The sequence below is a fragment of the Eleutherodactylus coqui genome, chromosome 1 (assembly GCF_035609145.1).
Source record: "Eleutherodactylus coqui strain aEleCoq1 chromosome 1, aEleCoq1.hap1, whole genome shotgun sequence".
NCBI lineage: Eukaryota > Metazoa > Chordata > Amphibia > Anura > Eleutherodactylidae > Eleutherodactylus > Eleutherodactylus coqui.
This window is the reverse complement of record NC_089837.1, coordinates 394,492,978-394,517,612: the sequence shown is the minus strand read 5'-3', so window position 1 is coordinate 394,517,612 and position 24,635 is coordinate 394,492,978.

The following is a 24,635-nucleotide window of genomic DNA, read 5'->3' as shown; positions in this document are numbered from 1 at the left end:
CACACAACGATTATTGCTCAAAAGACGGCTTTGGAGCAAATTTTGAGCAACAATCGTTGTGTCTAAAGGGGCCTTTAGGCTGGGGACACACAGTTCATAAGGTATGTAGTCATATAGAGAAGATAGATAAATTGTCACCTTGTACTGTTGGTGCTTCTTTTATGATTAGACCTTGTATTAAATTGTAACACTACACTTATAGTTTATTTGATCACGTATGTGTTGTGCAAGCTACAGTATGTGGGCTGCACCACATGCGGTCTGAAGGGCGCATCTGTAAGCACCTCTCAGACAGTTTACATTCTGACATAAGTAACGCTTCTGCGGCTTCCAGATGTTTTTATGAGCGTTATGGAGGTGACGTGTCATCCTGCTCCGTGATTGGAATACAGAGAGTTAATCAGTTGGAGAGACGCAGCCATAAAATAAGGCATAAACTGCTAGAGGTTTGGATTTTTACCTTAAATACAAGGCATCGTACAGGTCTAAACCAGGAACTGATGTAGCTTAGCATTATTGATTCCGACTCCTTGCTCTCTTTCTGTATTATAGAACATGTGTTTAATTTGTTTTAAAAATGTTTTTATATTATATATTTTTAATGTGAGCTGCATAATGGATACTGTGTTTTAATTGGTTGTTTGCAGTATATAAGAAGCAGTTACTCTGTTAGATGAACAGCTATGAATAAGGACAGGCTTAAGCGTGTCTTTTTAATGACGTTTTTACTCATTTTATGTAATAAAGCAATTTTTTTTATTCTGGAGTCCTCCAGAGTGCTGGATATTTTTTCCCTTTGGATATCAGTGGTATCAACATGTAATTATGAACCTGATGGGAATTTGAATTCTGGGTGAGATGGCTTCTTAGAGTTGCAATAAATGTTTTAAGTTACATTGAATCAGAACCTAAGGGCTCAGTCACACGGACGCTGATCCGCCTGTGTTTCTAGACGATAAAGACGGCCGCACCGCATGCGGAAGAATCTCCGCATGACCGGCTCCATTGCCAGCCATATGTTCTTTTTTCTGGCCGGTGCGGAGAGTCGTCCGCACCTGCAGTGCGGCCGTCTTATTGTTCAGAAACACGGGCTGATCGGCGCCCCTGTGACTGAGCCCTAAGGGAACCTTCACACAAGACGGAATTATGCCACAGGACACAGTCAAATCCGCAACTGTGGAATTCCATGCCAAAATCCGCAGATCTGAAGCAGAATTGCAGGCAAGTTTTTTGCACATTTTTATGTGCAAATTTTTGTGCGCAAAACGCATGCGTAAAAAAAGTAACATGACCGAAGCGGGCGTCACGCTGAAAAAAAATACACTTGGCTGCGTTTATGCGCACATAAAGTGTGCTGCCTGCTATCCCCTGCTGCAACTGTGACAGCTGCCGGCAGCAGCAGCGGTGGCCCCGTTGACAGAGGAGATCGTGATCCTCTGTGACAGCTGTGACAGCTGTGGCAGAGGACCACAATGCTATCCCATTGAATTCAATGGAGCCAAGGCTACGGCTGGCTCCATTGAAAGCATTGAGATGCTGGCAGCCCCTGCAGTGATTTTCAGGGAAGGGCTTTAAATATAAGCGCTTCCCTGAAAATCATCCCTAGAATGTGTAAAAAATATATAAATACTCACCTCTCTGCAGCTGCCGGGGCTCAGGCACATTCAGCAGCATCTTCTCCTGAACTCTTGTGAAGTGCTTTCAGCAGGTGGGGATTTAAAATCCCTGCCTGCTAAAGAGCTGCCTCTGATTAGCTGAGCAAGGTGACCAATCAGAGGCAGCACTCAGCTATTGAATGACAGCTAAGTGCTGCCTCTGATTGGTCACAGTGCTCAGCCAATCAGAGGGAGCACTTCACAGCAGTTCAGGAGAAGACGCGGCTTTATGCGCCTGAGCCCCGGCAGTTGCGGAGACGTGAGTATATATTTTTCTTATTTTTTACACATTCTAGGGATGATTTTCAGGGAAGGACTTATGTTTAAAGCCCTTCCCTGAAAATCACTGCAGAGCTTGCCAGTATCCCATTGCCTTCAATGGGGCTGCAGAAGTGCCAGCCCCATTGAAAGCAATGGGAGAAGATCGCGCTTCTTTGCCACAGCTGTCATAGCTGTGCCAGAGGATCACAATCTTCACTGTATGTTCTCAATGGGGTCGGTGCTGCTGCCGCCGGCCCCACCGAGCACAAGGTGAAACCCCTGGAAGTGGCAACATCCAGGGGTCTCACATCCAAAAAAGCCGGAAGTTACTTGCATTTTTAAATCCGTTGTCCTATATTTACCGCTGTGCATTTTTGTGTGCAGGTAAATATCGGGCATGTGACCGCTGCCATTGAAAACCATTGATTCTAATAGATGCGGATCGCAAATGCAAGTAACATGCACAGTGAACAAACGCCCGTCTGACTGAGCCCTTAAACTGTGTTTAATCCTGCCTCAAAAACCTGTGGATTTTGATGCGGGAACTACCATAGCTTGCAGTGAGTCCTGCAGTCTATTCCATCCGATGTAAAAGGTCCCTAAAGGCTCGGATATTCTCCCAATCTGGCACATTTTAAAAATATTTCTATGCCAGAATAGGAGGAGTTAATTTAATAATCGTGCATTTAAATCCCTCATTGGGTACATGTAGGTTGTGCAATCCATCAAGAGCAGCAGTTGTAAATTCTAGTGTATGTATCAGTTTTAGTATTGCAACATTGACATATACTGACAATCACTCTGATGCACCCATTCTGAACATCTGGGGATGAAGTCATACTGAGACATTAGCATGGATGAAAAATATCTAAATATTTTTGTATCATAATATGGATCCCAATTACGAGTATGATACAGATCACATTACACTGTATGTCCTTAAGATTTCATTAGTTTTTGATCTGCATCTACCTTCGTATTTGCTGTCATTGTTTTTATGCTGTACTGGGCAAATATTGATCTGTATTTGCCCAACAGAAAATAATAATAGCAATACAAAAATGAATCTATAGGACAACCATAAGATGATCTATGGCACCACATTCAGTGATGATAGAGGTTATAATAAAGATGGATTTTACCAGTGCTGTAGGCCCATCCATTTATCTAGATATGATTTTCCATGGACATTGCTGGCTGTCGGTAAGGGTTTCCTCTTCAGGGTGCACTTAAAAGTAATGGACAAACTGTCTCTAAAAATCCATAGTAGCTAAATCACCCTATTTGGCAGCAAGTGAGGGGATCACCCTGAAAAGAGTGGCTTCATGGATACCCTGAAAACTAGAAATTCCTATTATAGCCCTGTTTAAAGTATATAAACCAGAACAACATAAAGAGAAAATAGAACTGTAGTTGATAGCAGAGGGTCGCAATGCATTTCATCCTACCCCCGGACTCATCAGGAGACCAATAGAGGAAAAAACAGCACCGAATAGCAGAAAAGAAAATGATGAAAAATGTTTCAAAAACCCTATGAGGTATATGCAATATGATCATAAATTGCACAGTCACAACATGGCACTTAATAAAAAGCAACAATGCCGAGAAACGCCAATGCAGAGTATGGGCTGTATATGGCAGCAGATAAGCACATATAGTGGTAAAAATAGAAAGAAAAAACCTCTACATCTTGCAAAGGAATATAATGGCATCTATCCACTGCATAGTGCGTCACCATTTAAAGAGGCAAGATTACAGTCAGGCACGTCAATTTCTGAAAACCAGGTGACGCCAGAGCTGGGAGAAGTGCTCCTGTAGCAACCCGCACTTCAGTGAGAAACTACGAGAGAATTATCGAAGTACTGCTGAGTAAAGCGATCGCATGTGTGAAAGTAGCCAATAGTAATGGTTTAAAATTACATAATTCCTGGTTTACACGCTCAAAAAGTGACAGAACGATACAATTTATAATAATTAATTAAGCTTCCAGATGTTTTGGCATTATTCTTTGCCTTTGTACTGAGTGTCTTTTTCAAGGATTATTTTTCTTACAATAGAACAATTTGTATAAAAATTCTCTATTTTTACGCAGTTATAGACACGTGCATGTGCATGAAGCTGTGACCTTTCTATGATTCGCTATGAAATGCTTTTTAGATTTTGATTGGATGCTGACGGGGTGAGGCAGCTCGTGATCGGCTCCTGACAGTGCTGAAAGTTTTGCTATATAAACTATGCAATAATAAAATGCTTCGGAAGAGCTTGGAAACATCACTTGGGTGTTTCTCATTGTATTCTTCTCCGATGCATCATTTATATAATTAGGCATACCTGATTGATTAGGCTACAATACCCCTTGGGTATCACCTAAATTAAGTGATTACTCCAACATATGATAAAACCCCATATGAAGGGCATTCTATGGCTGATTCTCTCATCCATTGGTCAGGAAAAATTGGGAAAACTATCAAATCCCTTATCAGTGATTTTACAAATAGCACAGAGAGTTCCATCTGTCATTTATGTTTCAAAAGAATTTATGGAAAGTAATTTTAAACTTTGGCAACAAACCTGCCGCGTACCCCACACAGGAGGAGAGAGATTTTGTATAAGACAGGTATTCTTTTCCATCTATCATTTAACCTCTTAGGTTTCATAGTATGTAAGGTGTAAATTAAAAATGTCTCTCTACATAATAAAAAAAACAACCACAATCACCTCCATGTATTGGAGGAGAGATCAAGTCAATACCCATAAATGTGATGTAATTAGTTGAGTCTGCATATTTAGCATTAATAAGGCAAGCGATTGCAGTATCTCTATTGTGTTGTATATCATTAATATGTTTGCCATTCTTTTCAAAAACTCTCTCACTGTCTTCCCCACATACTGCGTACCACTTTGTCATGTAACCAAATAGACCAGTGATGGCGAACCTATGGCACGAGTGCCAGAGGCAGCACTCAGTGCCCTCCCTGCTGGCACGCGTCACCATTGGCCGCTCACCACTTTGCAGAATACCGGCATGTGCCGGGACTCCCCTGCCAGCACTCGGCTGTGCTGCTAGCTGCACTGATCCCGGGGCAGCGGTCCCTCTGACGAGTGAGTGCTACACATTTCCTAGGCGTCTGAGGCTATCTGAGTGCGGGGGCTGCTGACTGAATTCACCGAAGGAGTTGAGTGATCGATCGGCAGGGGCGGCAAGACTGATGGGCGCAGCACATGCTGCTGTACATGGCAATAACCTCACAGCTGATGAGCTCAGCGGACTTGACATTTCCTGCAGGGCTGGACAGGCAGGTGAGCAGAGCTGCTGTAGCACCAAGGGAGCAGGGACTACAATCAGAGGACTGAAAGGCTACAGCACCAGCAGAGCCATGATGCGGCAGCTTACCGCCACTCCGGTCCCCTGCCTCCTCTCTCTTCAGCACATGCCATGGCCTTCGCTGCTCACAGGCAGATGGGGAGCGGAGCACTCCTTCACAGATGCTTTTCAGCAGTACAGCAGGGGGGACAACCCAAGTATCTTGGAAGCTAATCCACAGCTAGAGGTGTGACAGGGCCAGTACCTCTGACGTCTCCTACTTGGTTCCGCACGTCCGGCACAGTGCACCTGTGTTTAGAGCCAGCAGCAGCGCCGAGGAGGGGGATAAGAATATGGGTCTCAACGGGGGGCGTTAATACTACTGGGGGCCGCCGTGCGGCGTCACTCTTACCGCTAGGGGCCACTGCGCGGCGTCACTCTTACCGCTGGGGGCCACCGCGTGGCGTCACTCTTACCGCTGGGGCCGCTCATAGGGGGGAGGGGTAGCACTCTTACCGCTGGGGACGCTCATGGGGGGGAGGGGTAGCTCTCTTAATACTGGGGCCACTCATAGGGGGGGAGGGAGGCACTATTACCACTGGGGCTGCTCTGGGGGGTCGCTATCACTGCTAGGATATGATTACACAAGGTAAAAAAGTTGCAGAATGTCCTCAGCGGAAATTTTCGTGGCAAATTCCACAGCATTTCCGCATGCAAAAGCAGTGACAATATGCACCCTAACTATTTTGAAGCGGCCCTGTCCTTTTAAGAACAACGGAGGTAAAAACCATGCGTCGTGATAAGCCCTGCCCCCTGACGTGTTGGCACTTTGGGATAAATAAGCTGGTTTTGTTTTGCAGTTTGGGCACTCGGTTTCTAAAAGGTTCGCCATCACTGAAATAAACCACTTCCCTAGACCTGCTGTTGCTGAAATATTTAATATTGTACTCTTGGGCAGAATGTTCACATCGAAAGTGCATCCTATATGTATAGCTGAACACGCCACATAGCCACTACAGAGATAATACCCCACAATGCATAACTGTAGCCATGACAAACTACAGGACCAATCTGTCTTGTAATGACCAACCCCACCAATACGTTACAGATGGACAAGTACTGACAGCTCCTATCAAGTCCGGGTCCATATACACAGTGTGTTCCAGTGTCGATTAATGATATGTCTTACATGTTAGGCAGCTCCATCAAAAGTAGTAATGAGTCTAATGGTTTGATCAGACTCTTCATCCTGATGTAAATCACGTTAAAGAGTGATCTTATCCTGGTAAGGGCTCTGTGATATGCTTGTCGTAAAATATGGCAAGGGTAACCCGGATCACGGAAAAAAGGTGTCGTATTTTCATTGGCTTTTTAATTAACTCCTTCCTGTCTGAGGTATTGGCCATATGGTGTCCCTTTCTTCAGAGGAGCAGGATGATAACTGCTACAGTGAAGGAGAGAGTTCGTGGCTGTTGATTTCCAGTGGCCGGTGGTACGGAGTTCACCGTTTGGTGATTTAAATATACATACATCTATGAAAGGAAGCCTGTCAATATAGAGATCTCACAGGTGAACCTGAGACCCACCTCATTTTGATTAAATCTGTTGACAAACTCTAAGAAGGTACCCATGTCCCGACGTTAAACCACAAAAAATATAAAGAAGCCATAGATCAATAGATTCCATACCCTCTGTAACTGAATCACCAAAAACCAGTGTCTCCTCCCACCAGCCCAAGAGCAGATTGGCATGCAATGGGGCATAGTAACTCCCCATCGCGGTGCCCATAACTGTTGGAAGACACACTCATTAAACAAAAAGGGCATGTACATTAGGTGGTACCATAAAAAAATAAGCCCTCAAAAAGCTATGTCAATGGAATTCTAAAAAAGTTATGGCTCTTGGAAGGCAGGGCCAAAGATACGAAGATACAAAACATTAAAATCTTTGGGTTACAGTGATGTTTCCTGGTGGGCTGATGCTGAATTACATTTAATACCCATATAATGACAGCAGTTGAGAATTACCCAGCAAGGTTCATGCCAGCTATTTTTAAGTGCAGCTGGTTGCTGCTTCAGGAAACATGCTATAATACTACAACTGATATTGTACAGCTCTGTAAATTCTGCTTCCTTTCCATTTGGGAGCCTTAGTAAAGATGTTTTATATCTATTATTTTATGATTTCAAGCAAATTAAGAATTCCATGTACAGTAGGAGCATAACGGCCTTGGGCAACTTTGGATTCTTTTGAATTACCATGTCTCTTTTTGAAATTGGGTCACATAATTTGGCAGTGCTTCAGTGAACTGAACGGCACAGGGTGAAAAGGCAAGTGTTCTGAGATCCACAAATTAACCTTTATACTGCTGTTTGGCCTTTTGTAAAGACCCCTACCCGCAGACAAGACTTGTATGGTCAAGCTCGAAATGCAAGTGTAAGCACAACACACTGGAGCAAAATAAGAAGTCAGACTCCTCAGCAGTCAATCTCACCATATTGCCCCAAGGGACTGGCAACGCTACTAAATGCACTGATTTGTGCCGGCTTGATTACAGTAGCTCATAAATGATTGAGATGCTGTGAATCTTGCTTCAATTGTTTGCAAGATGAATCTAATATATTTTCATATCATTTTGCATATATTCATAACATGCAGATTGGAGACTCTTGGTATTTCAGTATGCAAAGCAGCTGTTTTTTTATTTCATTTTCCCTTGTTTTTAGTATGATTCTGGTATTGATTATTGTATTCATCTTTATTTTCACTCAGTTCATCAGTGTCAGAAAAATAGAAAAGACTGGACACATTTATACAAATTTCCATATATGCAATCAAAAGCACAACTTCTGTATAATGAATTTAGTATGTGTCTGATCAGTACTGAGCATTACCAGTAAGTCAGTCAAAGAATAGGCTGACAGATATTTGTTATTCATCATGGCTGCATTTATTGCTTCTGTTTATTACGATATTTTTGTTCTCTGGAGTAATAAAAATCACTATTCCATTGAATAGTATGATTTTACAATAATTTAATATTTATAGATTTTTTTGGATCATAGAAAGGCTCCAGCAAAATGAGCAGTTTCACATATTTCATTAATAAAAAACATGGTTTATTAATACATACATCAGTTTTTAGGCACTTAGCATTTTTATTTAACCCGTAATGACCAGGAAATTTGTGTTTTCTCACTTTTGACCAACGCATTCCAAGAGTTACAACTTATTTTTCTGTTGACTGAACCATATGAGGGCTTATTTCTTTAAAGGATGAATGGTATTTTTTATGGTAATCATATACCAGATATTGTATTGAAAAACATAAACATTTCTGAGGGAGGAGAAAGGGGAAACAGTGCAATTGCGCTAATTTTTTGGGATTGTCTTGATCAATGGCATTCATGGTACCGTAAAATTGACATGTTAACTTTATTCTGTGGGTCAGTATGATCACGGAGATACCAGGTTTATATCGCTTTTATTATGTTTTACTATTTTTAAGAAATAAAAATTGTAAAAGGAAAAAAAATAGTTTTTTACTTCCACATTCTAACCCAATAACTTTTTCCAGGGCTGCTGTGTGAGAGTTTTTTTCTTCTGGGGCAAGCTATATTTTTCATTGATATAATTATTAGGTACCTATGACTTTTAGATTTTTTTTTTAATTTCTTTTTTGATTGGTGGGATGACAAAAATCCCGGAATTCAAGCCCACCCGTGGACATGAGCCCTTAATAGGTAAGCAAGTCTCACAGATTTTCTCTATGTTGTAATTAGAGATGAGCGAGCATACTCATTAAGGGACAATACTCGAGTGAGTATCGTCCTTTTCGAGTACCTGCCTGCTTGTCAGAAAAGATTCGGGTGCCAGCGGGGGGAATGGGGGGGAGATCTCTCTCCCCCCACCCACCCCCGCTCCCCCCTGCTCACCACTCCAGCAACCCACCGCTCACCGCTGCTGGCACCCGAATCTTTTCTGACGAGCAGGCAAGTACTCGAAATGGACGATACTCGCTCAAGTATTGTCCCTTAACGAGTATGCTCACTCATCTCTAGTTGTAATACAACCAAAGGATGGCTGACAGCACAGCTTCTATGTATCTTTGCAATTTCCTTGCAAACCCACCTGTTTGCAAACCACACCCAAATTGTCACTTGCAAACTTAGATATTTACTGTAACCACCACAAGAGTTAATGGATCAATCTGCATCAAACAACATTTTTTGTGGTAAGATGCCCTTCATTAGGCTATTTTTCTGTAGTGCAGTGGAAACAATGGTAAAAAGTCTGATAGCCCATAAACTGTTAATTTAAATAAAAATACTGAATTAAATATTTGAAAGCACTATATCTTCAGCATCAGGGTTTCTACCTCTATCCTATGCTTCTCTTAGATAGGACACATGGGAGTGAATCTGTCACTGCCTTTATACTGCACTCTCTAAAGTACATGTGTCAAATACAAGACCCGCAGGCCGAATCCGGTCCGATGCCTCTTTTTATGTGGCCCTCCAGCCATGCAACAACCTAAGGGCTCTTTCACATGGAAGCAGCGATTTTTGGTCGCCCAAGTCACAGCTACAACTCCCGTCCATGCGGGTGTTCAGTTGGCTTATTCCGGCAAGTATACGCTGAGCCCGGGATACCGTGGGGCGGGGGGAGATAGTTTAGCTCTGCAAGAGGGGGGATGCGGAAAAGGGCAGGAGCTAGTGAGCTAAGCTCAGCACACTAGCTCCCACCCTGTCCCACCCCATCCCATTGCAAACAACTAGCAAGAGGCAGAGAGGAGGAGGGAAGAGGTGGGAGTTTAGCAGACATGCTGCTAAACTCCCTCTCACCTCCCTTCTCTGGTAGCTCCTATAGATTCCCATAGGAGTCTATGGGAGCTGTTGCTGTATTCTGGGGGCGGGTCACTGTTACCACTAGGGCCACTAGGGGGTCACTATCAGTACTGGGTCCACTAAGAGGGTCATTGTTATTACTGGAGCCACTATGGGGGCCACTATAGAGGTTATTACTTGAGCCACTTTAGAGGTTACTATCATTACTGGGGCCACTATGGGGGTCCCTATCACTACTGGGGTCACTATCGGGGTCACTTACTACTGGAGCTACTATGGGGACCCTATTACTATTGGGGTCACTATTACTACTGCGGCCACTATGGGGGTCACTATTACTATACTGTCTTACAATTACAATTGGCCCTTTGAAGGCACCCATGAGGCTGATGTGGCCCTTGGTGAAAATTAGTTTGATGCCCCTGCTTTAAGCAATAGGCTTGCTGATTGCAACACTATGTCTGTGAATACTTTGTCAGAAACTTACATTCTATCAGTGGCAGCACACACAGAAGAATACAAGAAGTAGTCCTTGGTATTAATGAGCTGCAGGTAAACCCATCCACCCCACTGCCACTAATTGACAGCTATCTATCTATTACTTCCATAGAGAGGCACTGTCAATCAGTGTCTAAAGGATTGGGCGGGTTGAGCTAGCCTGCAGCTCATGAAGATGAAGGATTACTTCTTGTAGTGCTCAGTGTGTGCTGCTACTGATAGAATGTAAGTTCTCTGACAAGCTGCTTCACAGATACACAAGACAGAAGTATTGTTGTAATCAGTGAGCCTGTTGCTACCCTATGTTGTCCTTGGAGAGGACAGTGTAAAAGGTGATGGCAGATTCCCTTCAAGAACTCTAAATATTCTAATAAATATAAGAGATATGCTAATATATTAGACTGGTTTGTACAGAACATGTTGTCATTTGCTTATGCACACAGCATTGAGTTTAATATCAGATGACATAGCCAGGTCAGCCCAGAATATAAAACAGTTATGACACATCCTTCTTTCTTCAAGGATTTAAATAAAACTCAGATTCTTCTTATTTTGTAGAGATTAGCTATGCAATTTGGCAGAATTCATACATTTTGCAGATTTAACGTATGCATATTTGAGAGCTAGCTTACGTCTCATTAGAATAAGTAAAAGAGGATTAGAAATGTACTGTATGTGTTCTGACAGGAAACAGGTCTTCAAATTTTAGTGTAGCAGCTGAATAAATTCACACCAGTAAGATTTAAGCACACAAATGTACGTTATGCATCCTCTCTATAATCTAGAATACATAATTACTATGTGATGATAGCAGAATCGCATCAATGTGGGTCTTTAAACATGAAACAATGAACAGTCAGATAATTGCAGCCTGCTGTTCCCTTCTCTATATTATTCTCTTTAGTTTACCTTCATTGATACATAAAATAGCCTAGCAAGAACCCACTGACTGCAAATGAAATTGTTGCTGAGTTATGTAAATTGACCCCCTTTTTGTAACCATATTGTCTGCTGGAGAGATGGCACAGAACAAACATGTTAGGTTGTGCTGCTGGGATCTGTAGTATTATGGTTTCTAGAAGCACATTTCCCTGAGTCTGGCATGATTGTGTTGGCTAGGTGTGGTGATCTCTTGTAAGGCAATCCGGTGGTCTTTGCTCACATATATACCCAGCTCCTGTCAGTGTCTGTTTGGTGTCCAGGGCGAGTAGTCATGTTTCCTTCTGTGTTGCAGCTTGCTGTGTCACTTGTGTCCTGTTGCTGCTTGCTGTGGGAACTGTGCCTGGTGCTCCGGGATCATGTATCTCGTTAGAATAGGGACCGCAAGATACGAGGACAGTTGATCACTGGGCTCGCGGCTTAAGTGACTTGGTCAATTCACTAACTAATTCCTCGTATTTATATTTCAGCTATTCCATCTGCTTTAGCAAGCGGGGATGTTTGGCGAGTGTGTTGGCCGTTTGTCCTGTTATGTCTGTCCGTGAGTCCAGTCCGCAGTATGCAGTTCTCTGTGCAGCTGGTGTTACTATTAGTACGTCCAGTGTGAATTCCGTTTCAGGTCCCTGTGTGTGTTATATTCCCGTCTTTGGACGTAATCGTGTGGGCCTTGTGCTTATTTGCCCACACAAATGTAACAGTAGTGATTACAATTTTGATTATTGTGCATTTGTTAATCTGCATGTACAGGGCTCTGTGAGTGTACATACTGTACCGTAGTTATTAGGACTCACTGACATCAAGCTAGGGCTCACTCACATTTGCATTGCAGGTTTCATTTGGATCCAGTAACATAGATTCCCATTAAATACAAGACATGCAGCATTATTTCATTCAGGAAAAAGCCAGATGGACCCCATTAACGTCAATGTTGACCATTCAAAGCCATTCAGTTCCATTACATGAAGGATCTCCAGCAAGGTATTTCTTTTTTTACTCCCATGATGGAGCAGGAAAAAGAAATCTAAAAATGGTGATAAGAACACTGTCCTTTATTGCATTTGTCTTTCTTTGTATGCTGTTGCTGTACAGAAGGCAGTTAATCATAATAGCACACCCAATGCATCCCGTGAATTTCCCTATTTAACCTCTTAACATAGTAACATAGTATGTAAGGCTGAATGAAGACAATGTCCATCTAGTCCAGCCTGTCTATCCTCCTGTGTTGATCCAGAGGAAGGCAAAAAACCCCAAGGGCAGAAACCAATTTAGCCCTTTTGGGGAAAAAATTCCTTCCTGACTCCCTAATGGCAAGCAGACTGTTCCCTGGATCAACCCCTAATAGTTCCTACCTGCCTGTATACCCAGATTGACAATTAACCTAAGACTTGTATCCTATAATGTCCTTCCTCTCCAGAAAGACATCAAGTCCCCTTTTAAACTCCTCTATGGATTTTGCCATCACCACTTCCTCTGGCAGAGAGTTCCACAGTCTAACTGCTCATACAGTAAAGAATCCTCTTCTATGTTGGTGATGAAACCTACTTTCCTCTAATCGTAGCGGATGTCCTCTTGTTACCGTCGCGGTCCTGGGTGTAAACAGATCTTGGGAGAGATCCTTGTATTGTCCCCTCATGTACTTATACATGGTTATTTGATCACCTCTTAGCCGTCTTTTTTCCAGGGTGAATAATCCCAATTTGGATAGCCTCTCTGGGTAATCCAGCCCCGTCATTCTATGTATTAGTTTAGTTGCCCTTCTTTGAATTCCCTCAAGCACTGTGACATCTTTCCTGAGCACCGGTGACCAGAACTGTACGCAGTATTCCATGTGAGGCCTGACAAGTGCCTTATATAATGGAAGGATAATGTTCTCATCCTTCGCCCCTATACCTCTTTTAATGCACCCCAAGACTTTATTTGCCTTTGCAGCAGCTGACTGGCATTGGTTACTCCAGTTCAGTCTACAATCCACTAGTACCCCCAGATCCTTTTCCATATCACTTTTCCCTAGTGATACCCCATTAAGTGAATATTGGTGACATCCGTTTCTCCTGCCCATGTGCATAGTCTTACATTTTTCAATATTGAACTTCATTTGCCATTTTTCTGCCCAAGCCCCCAGCTTATCCAGGTCCGTTTGTAGCCGCACATTGTCCTCCGTTGCATTAATTATGTTGTATAATTTTGTGTCATCTGCAAATATTGATATTTTGCTGTGCAGCCCCTCTACCAGGTCATTGATAAATATGTTGAACAGAGTGGGGCCTAATACTGAACCCTGTGGCACCCCGCTAGCGACTGTGGTCCAATCAGAGTACGAACCATTTATTACCACCCTCTGCTTTCTATCGAGCCAATTATTTACCCACTTACACACGTTTTCGCCCAGTCCGAGCTGCCTCATTTTGTATATTAGCCTATTATGTGGCACGGTGTCAAAAGCTTTAGAAAAGTCCAGATATACGAGATCAATAGATTCTCCCTGGTCCAGCTTAGAGCTTACTTCATCGTAGAAACTGATCAGATTTGTCTGACATGAGCGACCCTTCATGAATCCATGCTGGTGAGGAGTTATTCCCTTGTTCTCCTTGAGGTACTCATCGATGGCGTCTCTCAGAATCCCCTCGAAAATTTTTCCCGTTACTGAAGTGAGACTTACTGGCCTGTAGTTACCAGGCTTACTTTTGCTCCCTTTTTTGTAAATTGGAACCACGTTGGCAATGCGCCAATCCAATGGTACTACACTGGTCTTGATAGTGTCTAGAAATATTAGATATAGCGTCCTAGCTATCTCGTCACTTAGTTCCCTTAGTATCCTTGGGTGTAATCCATCTGGGCCCAGCAATTTATCAATTTTAGTCTTCTTTAGTCGCTTCCGCACCTCCTCCTGCGTTAGGTATGAGATATTTTGTGATGGGTTCATTTTATTCCCCTGCATCTCGTGTGGCATTTCCTTTTCGTTTGTGAATACACTTGAGAAGAAACTGTTTAGTAGATTTGCTTTCCCTCCGTCATCATCAATGATCTCTCCTGCATTATTTTTTAAAGGGCCAGTGCTCTCCCTGCAAATCCTTTTGCTGTTAATATAGTTGAAGAATAGCTTCGGGTTGTTTTTGCTCTCTTTGGCGATCCGTCTTTCTGCTTCCTCCTTGGCAGTTTTGATCTTATCTTTGCATATTTTGTTTTTTTCCCTGTATGATTTTAGCGCTTCTTCGCTGCCTTCTTGCTTTAGTAGTTTGAACGCTTTCTTTTTTTCGTTTATTGCCCCTCTTACCGTCTTGTCGAGCCACATTGGTTTCCTTTTAGTTGAGTTTCTTTTATTTTTAAAGGGAATGAACTGCTCACATGAGGTGATTAGGATCCTTTTAAACTTTTCCCATTTGTCCTCTGTACCGTCATTTTTGAGGATGTTGTCCCAATTAATGGTACCGATAGTAATTCTGAGCTGATCAAATTTTGCTTTACTAAAGTTTAGTTTCTTTGTCGCTCCTTGATAAGGCTTCTTATTGAATGACAGCTGGAAGTTGATTATATTGTGGTCACTGTTCCCCAAGTGTCCCTCAACCTGCACCCCCTTTATACGTTCCGGTTTGTTAGTTAGTACTAGGTCCAGAATGGCCCTCCCTCTTGTTGGTTCCTGTACCAGTTGGTTCAGGTAATTGTCTATAATTACTCTCAAGAACTTATCACCCCTGTGTGATTTGCAGGTTTCGTTTTCCCATGTTATATCTGGATAATTAAAGTCCCCCATGATAATTACTTCATTGCGGTTTGACACCTCTTCTATCTGCCTTAATAGTAAGTTATCAGTTTCTTCTGTTGCTTTTGGTGGTCTATAGAAGACTCCTATCAGGATTTTGTTATTTTTTCCTCCCTGTATTTCTACCCACAGAGATTCCACCTGTTCTTCTCCTACCCCTATATCCTCCCATAGCCTCGGCTTCAAGTTCGAATTGACGTACAATCATACCCCTCCCCCTTTCTGGTTCCTTCGGTCCCTTCTGAAGAGATTGTACCCCTGCAAATTCACCGCCCAATCGCACTTATCATCAAGCCATGTTTCCGTAATTCCAACTATATCATAATTTTCATCAGTCATTCTCGCTTCAAGCTCACCCACTTTACCAATCAGACTTCTTGCATTCGTGGTCATACAATTTATATCGTTTTTTTTTGTTATTTAAATTTGTTTTGTTGCTATTCGTACTAATGGCTGATCTATCACTTCTAACTGTACTAACCCCACCCCCTGCTCGACCCCCATTCCCTTTGCTTGAACCCGGGTCGCTAGTTACACTGGCTACCCCACTATTTCTCTTTTTGCCCTCCCCCCCAGTCCCTAGTTTAAACACTCCTCCAGCCTTCTAGCCATCTTATCCCCCAGCACCGCTGCACCCTCCCCATTAAGATGCAGCCCGTCCCTACGGTAGAGCCTGTAGCCAACAGCAAAGTCAGCCCAGTTCTCCAGGAACCCAAATCCCTCCTTCTTACACCAACTCCGGAGCCACTTGTTTACCTCCCTAAGATCCTGCTGCCTTTCTGGTGTGGCTTTAGGTACAAGTAGTATTTCCGAGAAAACTACCCTGGAGGTCCGCGCCCTGGGCTTGGACCCTAGGTCCCTGAAATCATTTTTGAGGGCCCTCCATTGACCTCTAACTTGTTCATTGGTGCCAACGTGCACCATGACCGCTGGATCCTCACCAGCCCCTCCCAGTAATCTGTCAATCCGATCCGCGATGTGTCGAACTCGAGCGCCAGGAACACAACACACTGTTCGACGATCCCGGTCTTTATGGCAGATTGCCCTCTCTGTCACCCTAATAATTGAGTCCCCCACCACTAGAACCTGTCTAGCCTGCCCTGCACTCCCCGTCCCCGTCTCACTGGAGCAGTCATCCCCCTGGTGTTCAGAGGGCCTGTTGTGCTGCAGCGGTGCTGGCTCTGTAATGGCATCGCCCTCATCTGCCAACGTTGCAGACATGTTGGGTTGTGCCAACATGACATGGCCCTTTTTTTCCCCATTTTCGTTCCCCCCCCCCTTCCTCCTTTTAAAAAATCGTAAATCTGTAATTTATTTATCGACGTAGCTGTATGAGGGGTTGTTTTTTGCTGGACAAGTTGTATTTTTCAATGGTACTATTTATTTTACTCTAAGTGGAGTAAATTTTTAAAAAATGAAATTCCGTCAGTACGATTACTACGATACCAAATTTATATAGTTTTTTTTTTTGCTGTACTACTTTTATTTCTTTTTAAAGATATTTCATTTTTTAAAATTGTTTTCTGCCGCCATTTTCTGTGGCAGAAGAACGTTTTCATTTTTCTGTTGACATAGTTGTGCAAGGGCTCATGTTTTGCGGAATATCCTGTAGTTTGCGTTGCTACCATTTTTGAATACATACGACTTTTTGATCGCTTTTTATTGCATTTTTTCTTGGAGACAGCGTGACCAAAAAAGTGCATTTATGGCGTTCTTTTTTTTGTGAACATTCATCGTGCAGGGTAAATAATGCGTTACTTTTATTATAAATATGGCAAAAAGGGGGTGATTTAAACTTTATTACTTTTTTTTAATAGTAAAACTTTAATGATCAACAACTTGTGATGCTTTGATCACTCCTGCAGTATGATGTAATGCCAGAATTGACAGCTGCATTTAAAGGTTTAACAGCCCAGATTAGCCGAGCTGTTGCCGACAGGTATCGGCTGTAAAAAACAGCAGGCCCCCGTGGTGTATGATGGGAGATTGATGAGCGATCTCCCTTCATATATACCCAAATGCTGCAGGATGTAAATATACGCCCTGCAGCGTTAAGGGGTAAAAGAGGTCATCTAATTTGGGTAACCCCTATCCTTATGTCCTATTAGGGTATAACAATGTCATAGAGGGGAGTCATACAATACTAACTCCCACATTTTAGATAGTAGCCTAGTAGAGAGAGTAGAGTTTTTAAGTGGAACCACTTAACTGGAGGCACACTTTAATGTATAAGATCAAGAGTCAAGCCATGGATAGGGAGATACTAGTAATTATTAGGACATTATAGTACCAGTGTTTCTGGTGGCACATCACACTCACAGTAGCTTGATTACCACAAAAGACAAACACGGCTTGGCTCCTCCCGCAGCAGTGACATCACTACAAGTCCTTCAGCCCACTGGATCTCTGTGGTGGTGGTAGGTCAATGTGTTCTGTCAGGACTGCTCAGTTGTGTAAGAAATTATAGTACCAGTGTTTCTGGTGGCGCAATGAGCCACACAGCTCTGTTACATGGTACATGCACACACACAGCTCTACTACACCCCACACATCACACACACAGCTTCGCTCCTCCCACAGCAGTGACATCACCACAGATCTTCTAGCCCACTGGATCTCTTTGGTGGTGGTAGGTTGTAGTCTTCTGTCAGGACTGCTGAGTTGTGTCTTCTGAGATAATAATGGCTTTGTTGTATTCTCAGTGTGTTATTTTTGTTCTCCCTCTTCCAAGAGCCCGAACTGTGGTGTTCTTCTGTTGGTCAGACTCTGTGTTTTATAAATGTTGTAGGACCTTCAATGACATCACCATAGGGTGGAGTGATTACGTTACCAGGGGCGGAGCATGAGAACCACTCACACACATACATTAAGACAAGTGGTCGTTAGTAGTTTGATGAACCACTTCATTGGAAATCTTTTCGTGTTATGCCCCTAGCTAATAAGTTTCTCAACCCAAAGCCCTTTGCTTTGATAATCCAATTAATACAGATGAATTTGGAGACAGTAAAATATTTCACCAAATATTTCTTATGTTGGCCATAGGTATAAAGAACATGACATGGCAAGAGGTTTGATTTTTTTCAAATTTTCTTAAAGAGAACCTGTCACTGGGTTCCTGCTGTGTCACCCATGGGCATCGTAAAGCCGAGACAGATATGCCTCTTACCCCTGTGTATGTGTTATTGAGAAACACTGCAGCATGGAGCAGATTTCCATCAGTCAAACCTGAACATTTTAGCAGCACAGCGAAAACAATTATTGTTATCATTAGTAAAATCGCTCAGATAGCTAACAATAATGATTCCATAATCATCTAGTAAGACATTGTGACTGATCTCAACGTGTATACCGGTAGTTGGCCTTTGAGGGATATAAAACCAACAATGAGCTGAAAAGAATAGTTTTAAATGCTATTGCAATCAATGTATTGAATAATTCCATATAGCCTATTACTGCCTTGAATTCTCATATCATTTGCTACATTTTACAGAAAACATTATATCTATTTTTTCTGTAATATATGATACAATTAGGGTAGATTACAGCACTTTATTTTTCAGTTAATTGGATTATTTAAATAGCCGCCATGCTGTCAGCTATGACTTAAGTATATAAAAGTTATCTTAAAAGACTTTTAACAAACATCAAAGAGTCACTTTGTAACTTTTTCCATTTAGTTGTGGTACAGAAGCAGCTTCTTTTTCTGGAAGTCTTTTTTTTTTTAAGCCAGACAATTGGAATCATATGATTAAAGGCAACACAGTTTTTGCTGAATTGTCACAAATACAAATGATTTGAATTATGCACTAAACTTTACCAGAAATGCCCTAGAACTTCAAGTGGACTGCAAATCATCTTCAGACCTATGAATGTTCCCATAACATAATATTTTAAGCAATGCAAGCAAAAATTATATGGAACAATTTGTAAATGAGGCTGATTCGAGACATTTTAACTCTCTATATCTAAATTTTAAGTAAATGTAGTAAAGATAAGACTGGCAGTACACATCCGATGTAGCTCGACCAAACCCACTGATTTCGGCAAGATTGAACTATCATCTGATGAGTATGATGACCTTCCAACTCTTTCCCTGTGGCAGATGCTGAAGGAGAAAAGAACTAGTTGTGGGATTTTGACTGCCTGATCCTTTTGCTTTTGGAAAGATAACCGCTGTCAGAAGAGTCTGGTGAGAATTTCTAGCCTCTGTACAATCAGAACACATGTTCATTCGGCCAAGCGTGCATGTGTATGGGGTGTCAGGTGAAACAGCTGATGGCCAAACAAGAATTCGAGTGAAGACTATCTAATGTGTATGAAAAGTATAGGAATCCCCTAAAACTGTAAAGTGAGACTGATGACTGATGTAGAGTAAATTTGTCCTTAACTTCATCGATTGGATGCTATAACATTACTCTGCTCTACGAAAAGTGAAGATATACTTACCTACCCTCAGCTGCCCTGAGCATAGGAAATGTTAAAAGGGTACATCAAGATTGTGTTTATATATATACATACATATATGATCATGCAGGTTGAAATCCAGAAGCTTAACCCCTTAATGACATGGCCTATTTTGGCGTTGAGGACCAAGCGATTTTTTGGTATTTTTCCATCTCCATTTTTCAAAAGCCATAACTTTTTTATTTTTCCGTCGACGCGGCCGTATAAGGGCTCGTTTTTTGCGTGGCGATCTGTAGTTTTTATCGGTGCCACTTTTGGGTATATAGACAATATCGTAAATTTTTTATTTTTTTTTTTAATGATAACAGGGAGAGAAAACGCATCAATTCTGCCATAGATTTTTTTTTTTTTTTTTACAGCGTTAATCATGCAGCATAAATGACACACTAAATTTTTTCTGCGGGTCGGTACGGTAACAACGATACCAAAATTGTTATATTTTTTTTAGGTTTTTACACTTTTTTGCAATAAAACCCCCTTTTTTTGGAAATCTTTTTTTTTTCTCTATAGCTGCATTCAAAGTCATGTAACTTTTTTATTTTTCTATGTACGGAGCTCTATGAGGGCTTATTTTTTGCGAGACGAGCTGTAGTTTTTATTGGTACCATTTTGGGAAATGTACGGCTTTTTTGATCACTTTTATTGCATTTTTTGTGAGGCAAAATGCTAAAAATTAGCATTTTGCCTCTGTTTTTTAGCGTTTTTTTTTTACGCTTTTTGTCGTACAAAATAGAAAGCGTGTTCAACTTTTTGTACACGTCGTTACGGACGCGTCAATACCAAATATGTGGGGTTTTAGTTTTTTTTCCCTTTTTTTATGCTAATATTAGAAAAAGCATAAAAAAAGGGGTTTTTTACATTTTTTTTTTTTACATTTTTCTTTTTTTTACACTTTTCTTTTCTTTTTTTTATACTATTTGAGTCCCTCTGAGGGACTTACATCACTGTGCCTATGATCGCTGTCATAAGGCATGGCAAAGCTACTGCTCTGCCATGCCTTATCGCTTGTACAGCGATTATAGGCACAGGCAATACAGGACGCCGGTGTCTGGCGTCCTGTTGCCATGGTGACAGGCCGGGCTCTCGCGATAACATCGCGAGTTCCGGCCGGAGACACACAGGGATCGCGATCCCTCTGTGAACTCTTTCCCTGCCGCGATCTACTTAGATCGCGGCAGGGAAGGGGTTAACAGCGGCGGGCGCATCTCCGATGCCCCCCCGCTGTTGGAGCGGGACGCCGGCTGTGACTGACAGCCGGCTCCCGCTGCGGGATAGCGCGGGATCTTATGTGATCCCGCGCTATCTCCAGGACGTACCAGGTACGTCATGTTGCGGGAAGTACCAGGCTGCCATGACGTACCAGGTACGTCCAGGAGCGGGAAGGGGTTAAAGGTAAAAAAGAGTTAAAAAAAAAAAAAAAAAAAAAAATATATATATATATATATATATATATATATATATATATATATATATATATATATGTATACACATATATACATACACTCTTTTCTTACCTTTAAGCTTCTGGATTCCAGGCTGCACGATCATTTGTTGTGCTTGCTTGGCAGTCCACATTGAAAAAAATATGCATACTCAGCCAAGTTATTATATATATAAATATCTTGGCTGGGTGTACATATTTTTTCAATGTGGACAGCCAGACAAGCACAACAAATGATCATGCAGGCTGGAATGCAACAAGCTTGAAGGTATCTTTACATGGAGCTACTATTGTTCAGTAGTCACTGAGAAAAGTCCCTGAAGTGTACAAGGAACAATCATTTGTTTGCTTTTCAAAGGAGCAACAATTGCGCATTGGTTGTTTGCCGATGTATTGTTTGTAAGAGGGGATCTCCATGCAAAATGATCACTTGTCGACCAGTCGGTGGCCATCTTTATACTGAACAACTATAGTTTAAACTTACCCTTTTGCGTAATTGTTCAGCTGATTGTCATCCCATGTAAAAGTACTATAATGATCATTTTTCCTGACATCTGTCATTGAGGATGGGGGGAGTCAGGAGGCCCCCATACCCATGAAATTCAGAGTCATAGCTAGGCTTTTCTATACCAGAAGAAAAGATGATGTCTGCAGTAATAGCTGACATGGACAGAGCACTGTATGTCCAACACCTCTGACACCCAGCACCTGGGGCATGTTCTTCATCAACCCCCTGCCCGACTAGCTACATCTCTATCAGGCTACATACACACAGGTGAGCGCAATATCAGGCCGTGAAACTTGGCCCGATATCGTGCTCATGAGTGTGTGACTTACCTGTGGATGTAAAGCGTTTTTCAGATGGTGCATTAAAGGTCCTATCCCATTGAAATCAATGGGCAATGCATTCCAAGGAATGGGATAAGATAGGCAATGCCATGACTGTATATGACTCAGTTCAAAAGAATGGTGTTCCCATTTGTGCGAGATTCATCCGTTTCACATTGCACAATTCTCGCTCAGGTTTCACAGCCATGTGAAAGCAGCCTTAAATTATCAGCTCTTTTGCTGTACATGCTTTGCTAAAAAGGCATGTCTGATTTCGACAACCCCAATCAGTTGGGAAAACCACATTGCAAGTGCACAAAAAATACAGCATAAGGCTGGGTTCACACGGGACAGATTTTCAGCGGAAATTCTGCGCCGAATTTCTGTGTGGCAAATCTGCCCACCCTTCCTAATCCAGGGAGCAGGCAGCAATGTGGATGAGATTTTGTAAAAATCTTCTCCATGCGGGGCGGCCAATCCGTCGTGGAAAAGCCGGATGGAACCGGCGATGCGGAGCGGAATTGACAGCCGCCGCATGTCAATAGTTTTTTTTTCCATTGGGGCCTCACTTGTCTCTATGGGGAGAGATAGCCGCAAAGGAATGCGGGCGGCCGAACAGCTCCAAAACCCACGGTGTGGAAGCTGCGGCTCGCCCGCAGAAATCTTGCGCCTTTTCGGTGCAGCCAAGCCGCGATGTTTCCACAAGATCTCCATCCCATTGGAACCCAGCCTAATACCTATTGAAACCAACAGGCTTTTTTATCTCTTGGTTCTAATTAAAATGTGGTCCTGATTGGGACTAGTAGATCTTTAGTCCATGATGAAAGGCGATGCTCGGACCAGACATTCTAGGTGGCAGTAAGTATGAACCGGTATAGATTCAACCTAGAAACACACTATTATTATTTAATAGTCATGAGTGGCAATATGTGTTGATTTTCGAGTATATATGCCGAAGAATAAATTAAAAGAGAGATTATAAAAATAATAGAATTATCCCACCTGTAATTAACATAACAGTACATGTAACTGACCAGGGTATTTTTACCACTGTGCTTTCCAAATTAAATGACAACATGTACTAAAAACAAATCAGAGCTATGAATCAAAAATCCAAGGGAATTATACAACCTGAGAACCTACCATTGAGAAGCCAGAAGCAACAAGATGTGCTAATAAGAAGTATTAAATTACAGTCAGTATGACTAATAATGGAAAAGAAAATGCCACCAAAACAATATTAATAATCCTAGCCAAAGCAGCAAGAGCATTAGAAATATAGAGGCAAACAAAATATCTCACGACGTGCGGCTCCAGCTGATTGTAGAACCCTAGGCTGCTAATGAATTTATAGCAATTATTTTACAGTCTTCACCTGCTCACAGTCTTAATACAAGATACAAAGTCTTAACTTTTTAAGAATGTGTTCAAACTTAGTGGAAATGCTGTGGATTTTCCATGATGGCAACGGTTGCAGAAAATCCACAGCATTTCACAGTACAAACAGCATGGAGGAGAGTTACAGAAAAACTCATCCACACGCTGCAGAAAAAATCTGCAGCATCAATCCATCTGCAGCGCGGATTTTAAGGGCTTATTCAGATGAGCTCATGCGGTAATACTGATGGAATGTATTTACACATGAACGAAGTTTGGAGATAGCAAGAAGAAAGCTGATATGTCTGTGCTGGCAGATCGATCTTTTTTTTCCAATCGAAATACCCGTTTATATACTTGCATGTTACACCCTTGTTGTGGAATAGAAGGGCAATTAAATGTCTAATTAGGGCAAGCTGTCTCCTTTTCCCTCCGTTCTGCGCAGGGTAACTCTCCCCCCCACCCTCAATTTTTTTTCAGCTGCCATAGAAGTCTATTCCAAATTTCTGCATAACATAGACAAGGATAGAGCAAAATGAAGATTTTGCACCGAAAAAACACGTTAAACGAATCTATTGAAAATCTGCAGCATGTCAATTTATGCTGTGCATCTTTCCAACTGATCTCACCTCTTCTAATAAGGGCTCCCTTACACGACCGTATTTGCGCATGTTTTTACGCGCGTAAAATATATGCAGACTAAACACAGAAAATTGATTGAATTGATTTCAATGGGTTCATTCTCATGAGTGTGTTGGCTACATTCTGCATGTGCATGTGATCTTAAAACCATCTGTATTAAGTCTGTGAAAGAATTATTGTTCATTATATAAAAAGGGAAATATGCCATCACTTTATGATCGGAGGGGTCTGACTTCTGGGACCCTCACTGATCCTGAGAGTTAGGGACCTTTCACACAGGATGGAATATGCCCTCCCGTGGAATATACAGCCTCAAAATCTGGCAGATTTTGGTGTGGAATTAAAAATAGCAATATCCTGCCGGCAATACCGCAACAAACTCCACAGCCAGCTGTGTGGATTTTGATGCAGAATTCAGGGACGGCATATTCTGCAATGCTGTACTGCGTGAAAGGTCCCTAAATGAGCTGCAGCGCCAAATATTCTTCCCAGCAGCACTCCTAGTTATGTGCAAAGAACTGTAGTCTTTTGAATTAAGCTGCACTGCAGTTCCCTGTACATCAGTTGAAGTGCGGTTTCAGACGAGCGCAGGCGCAACTATGCTCAGTGGCCTGGAGCA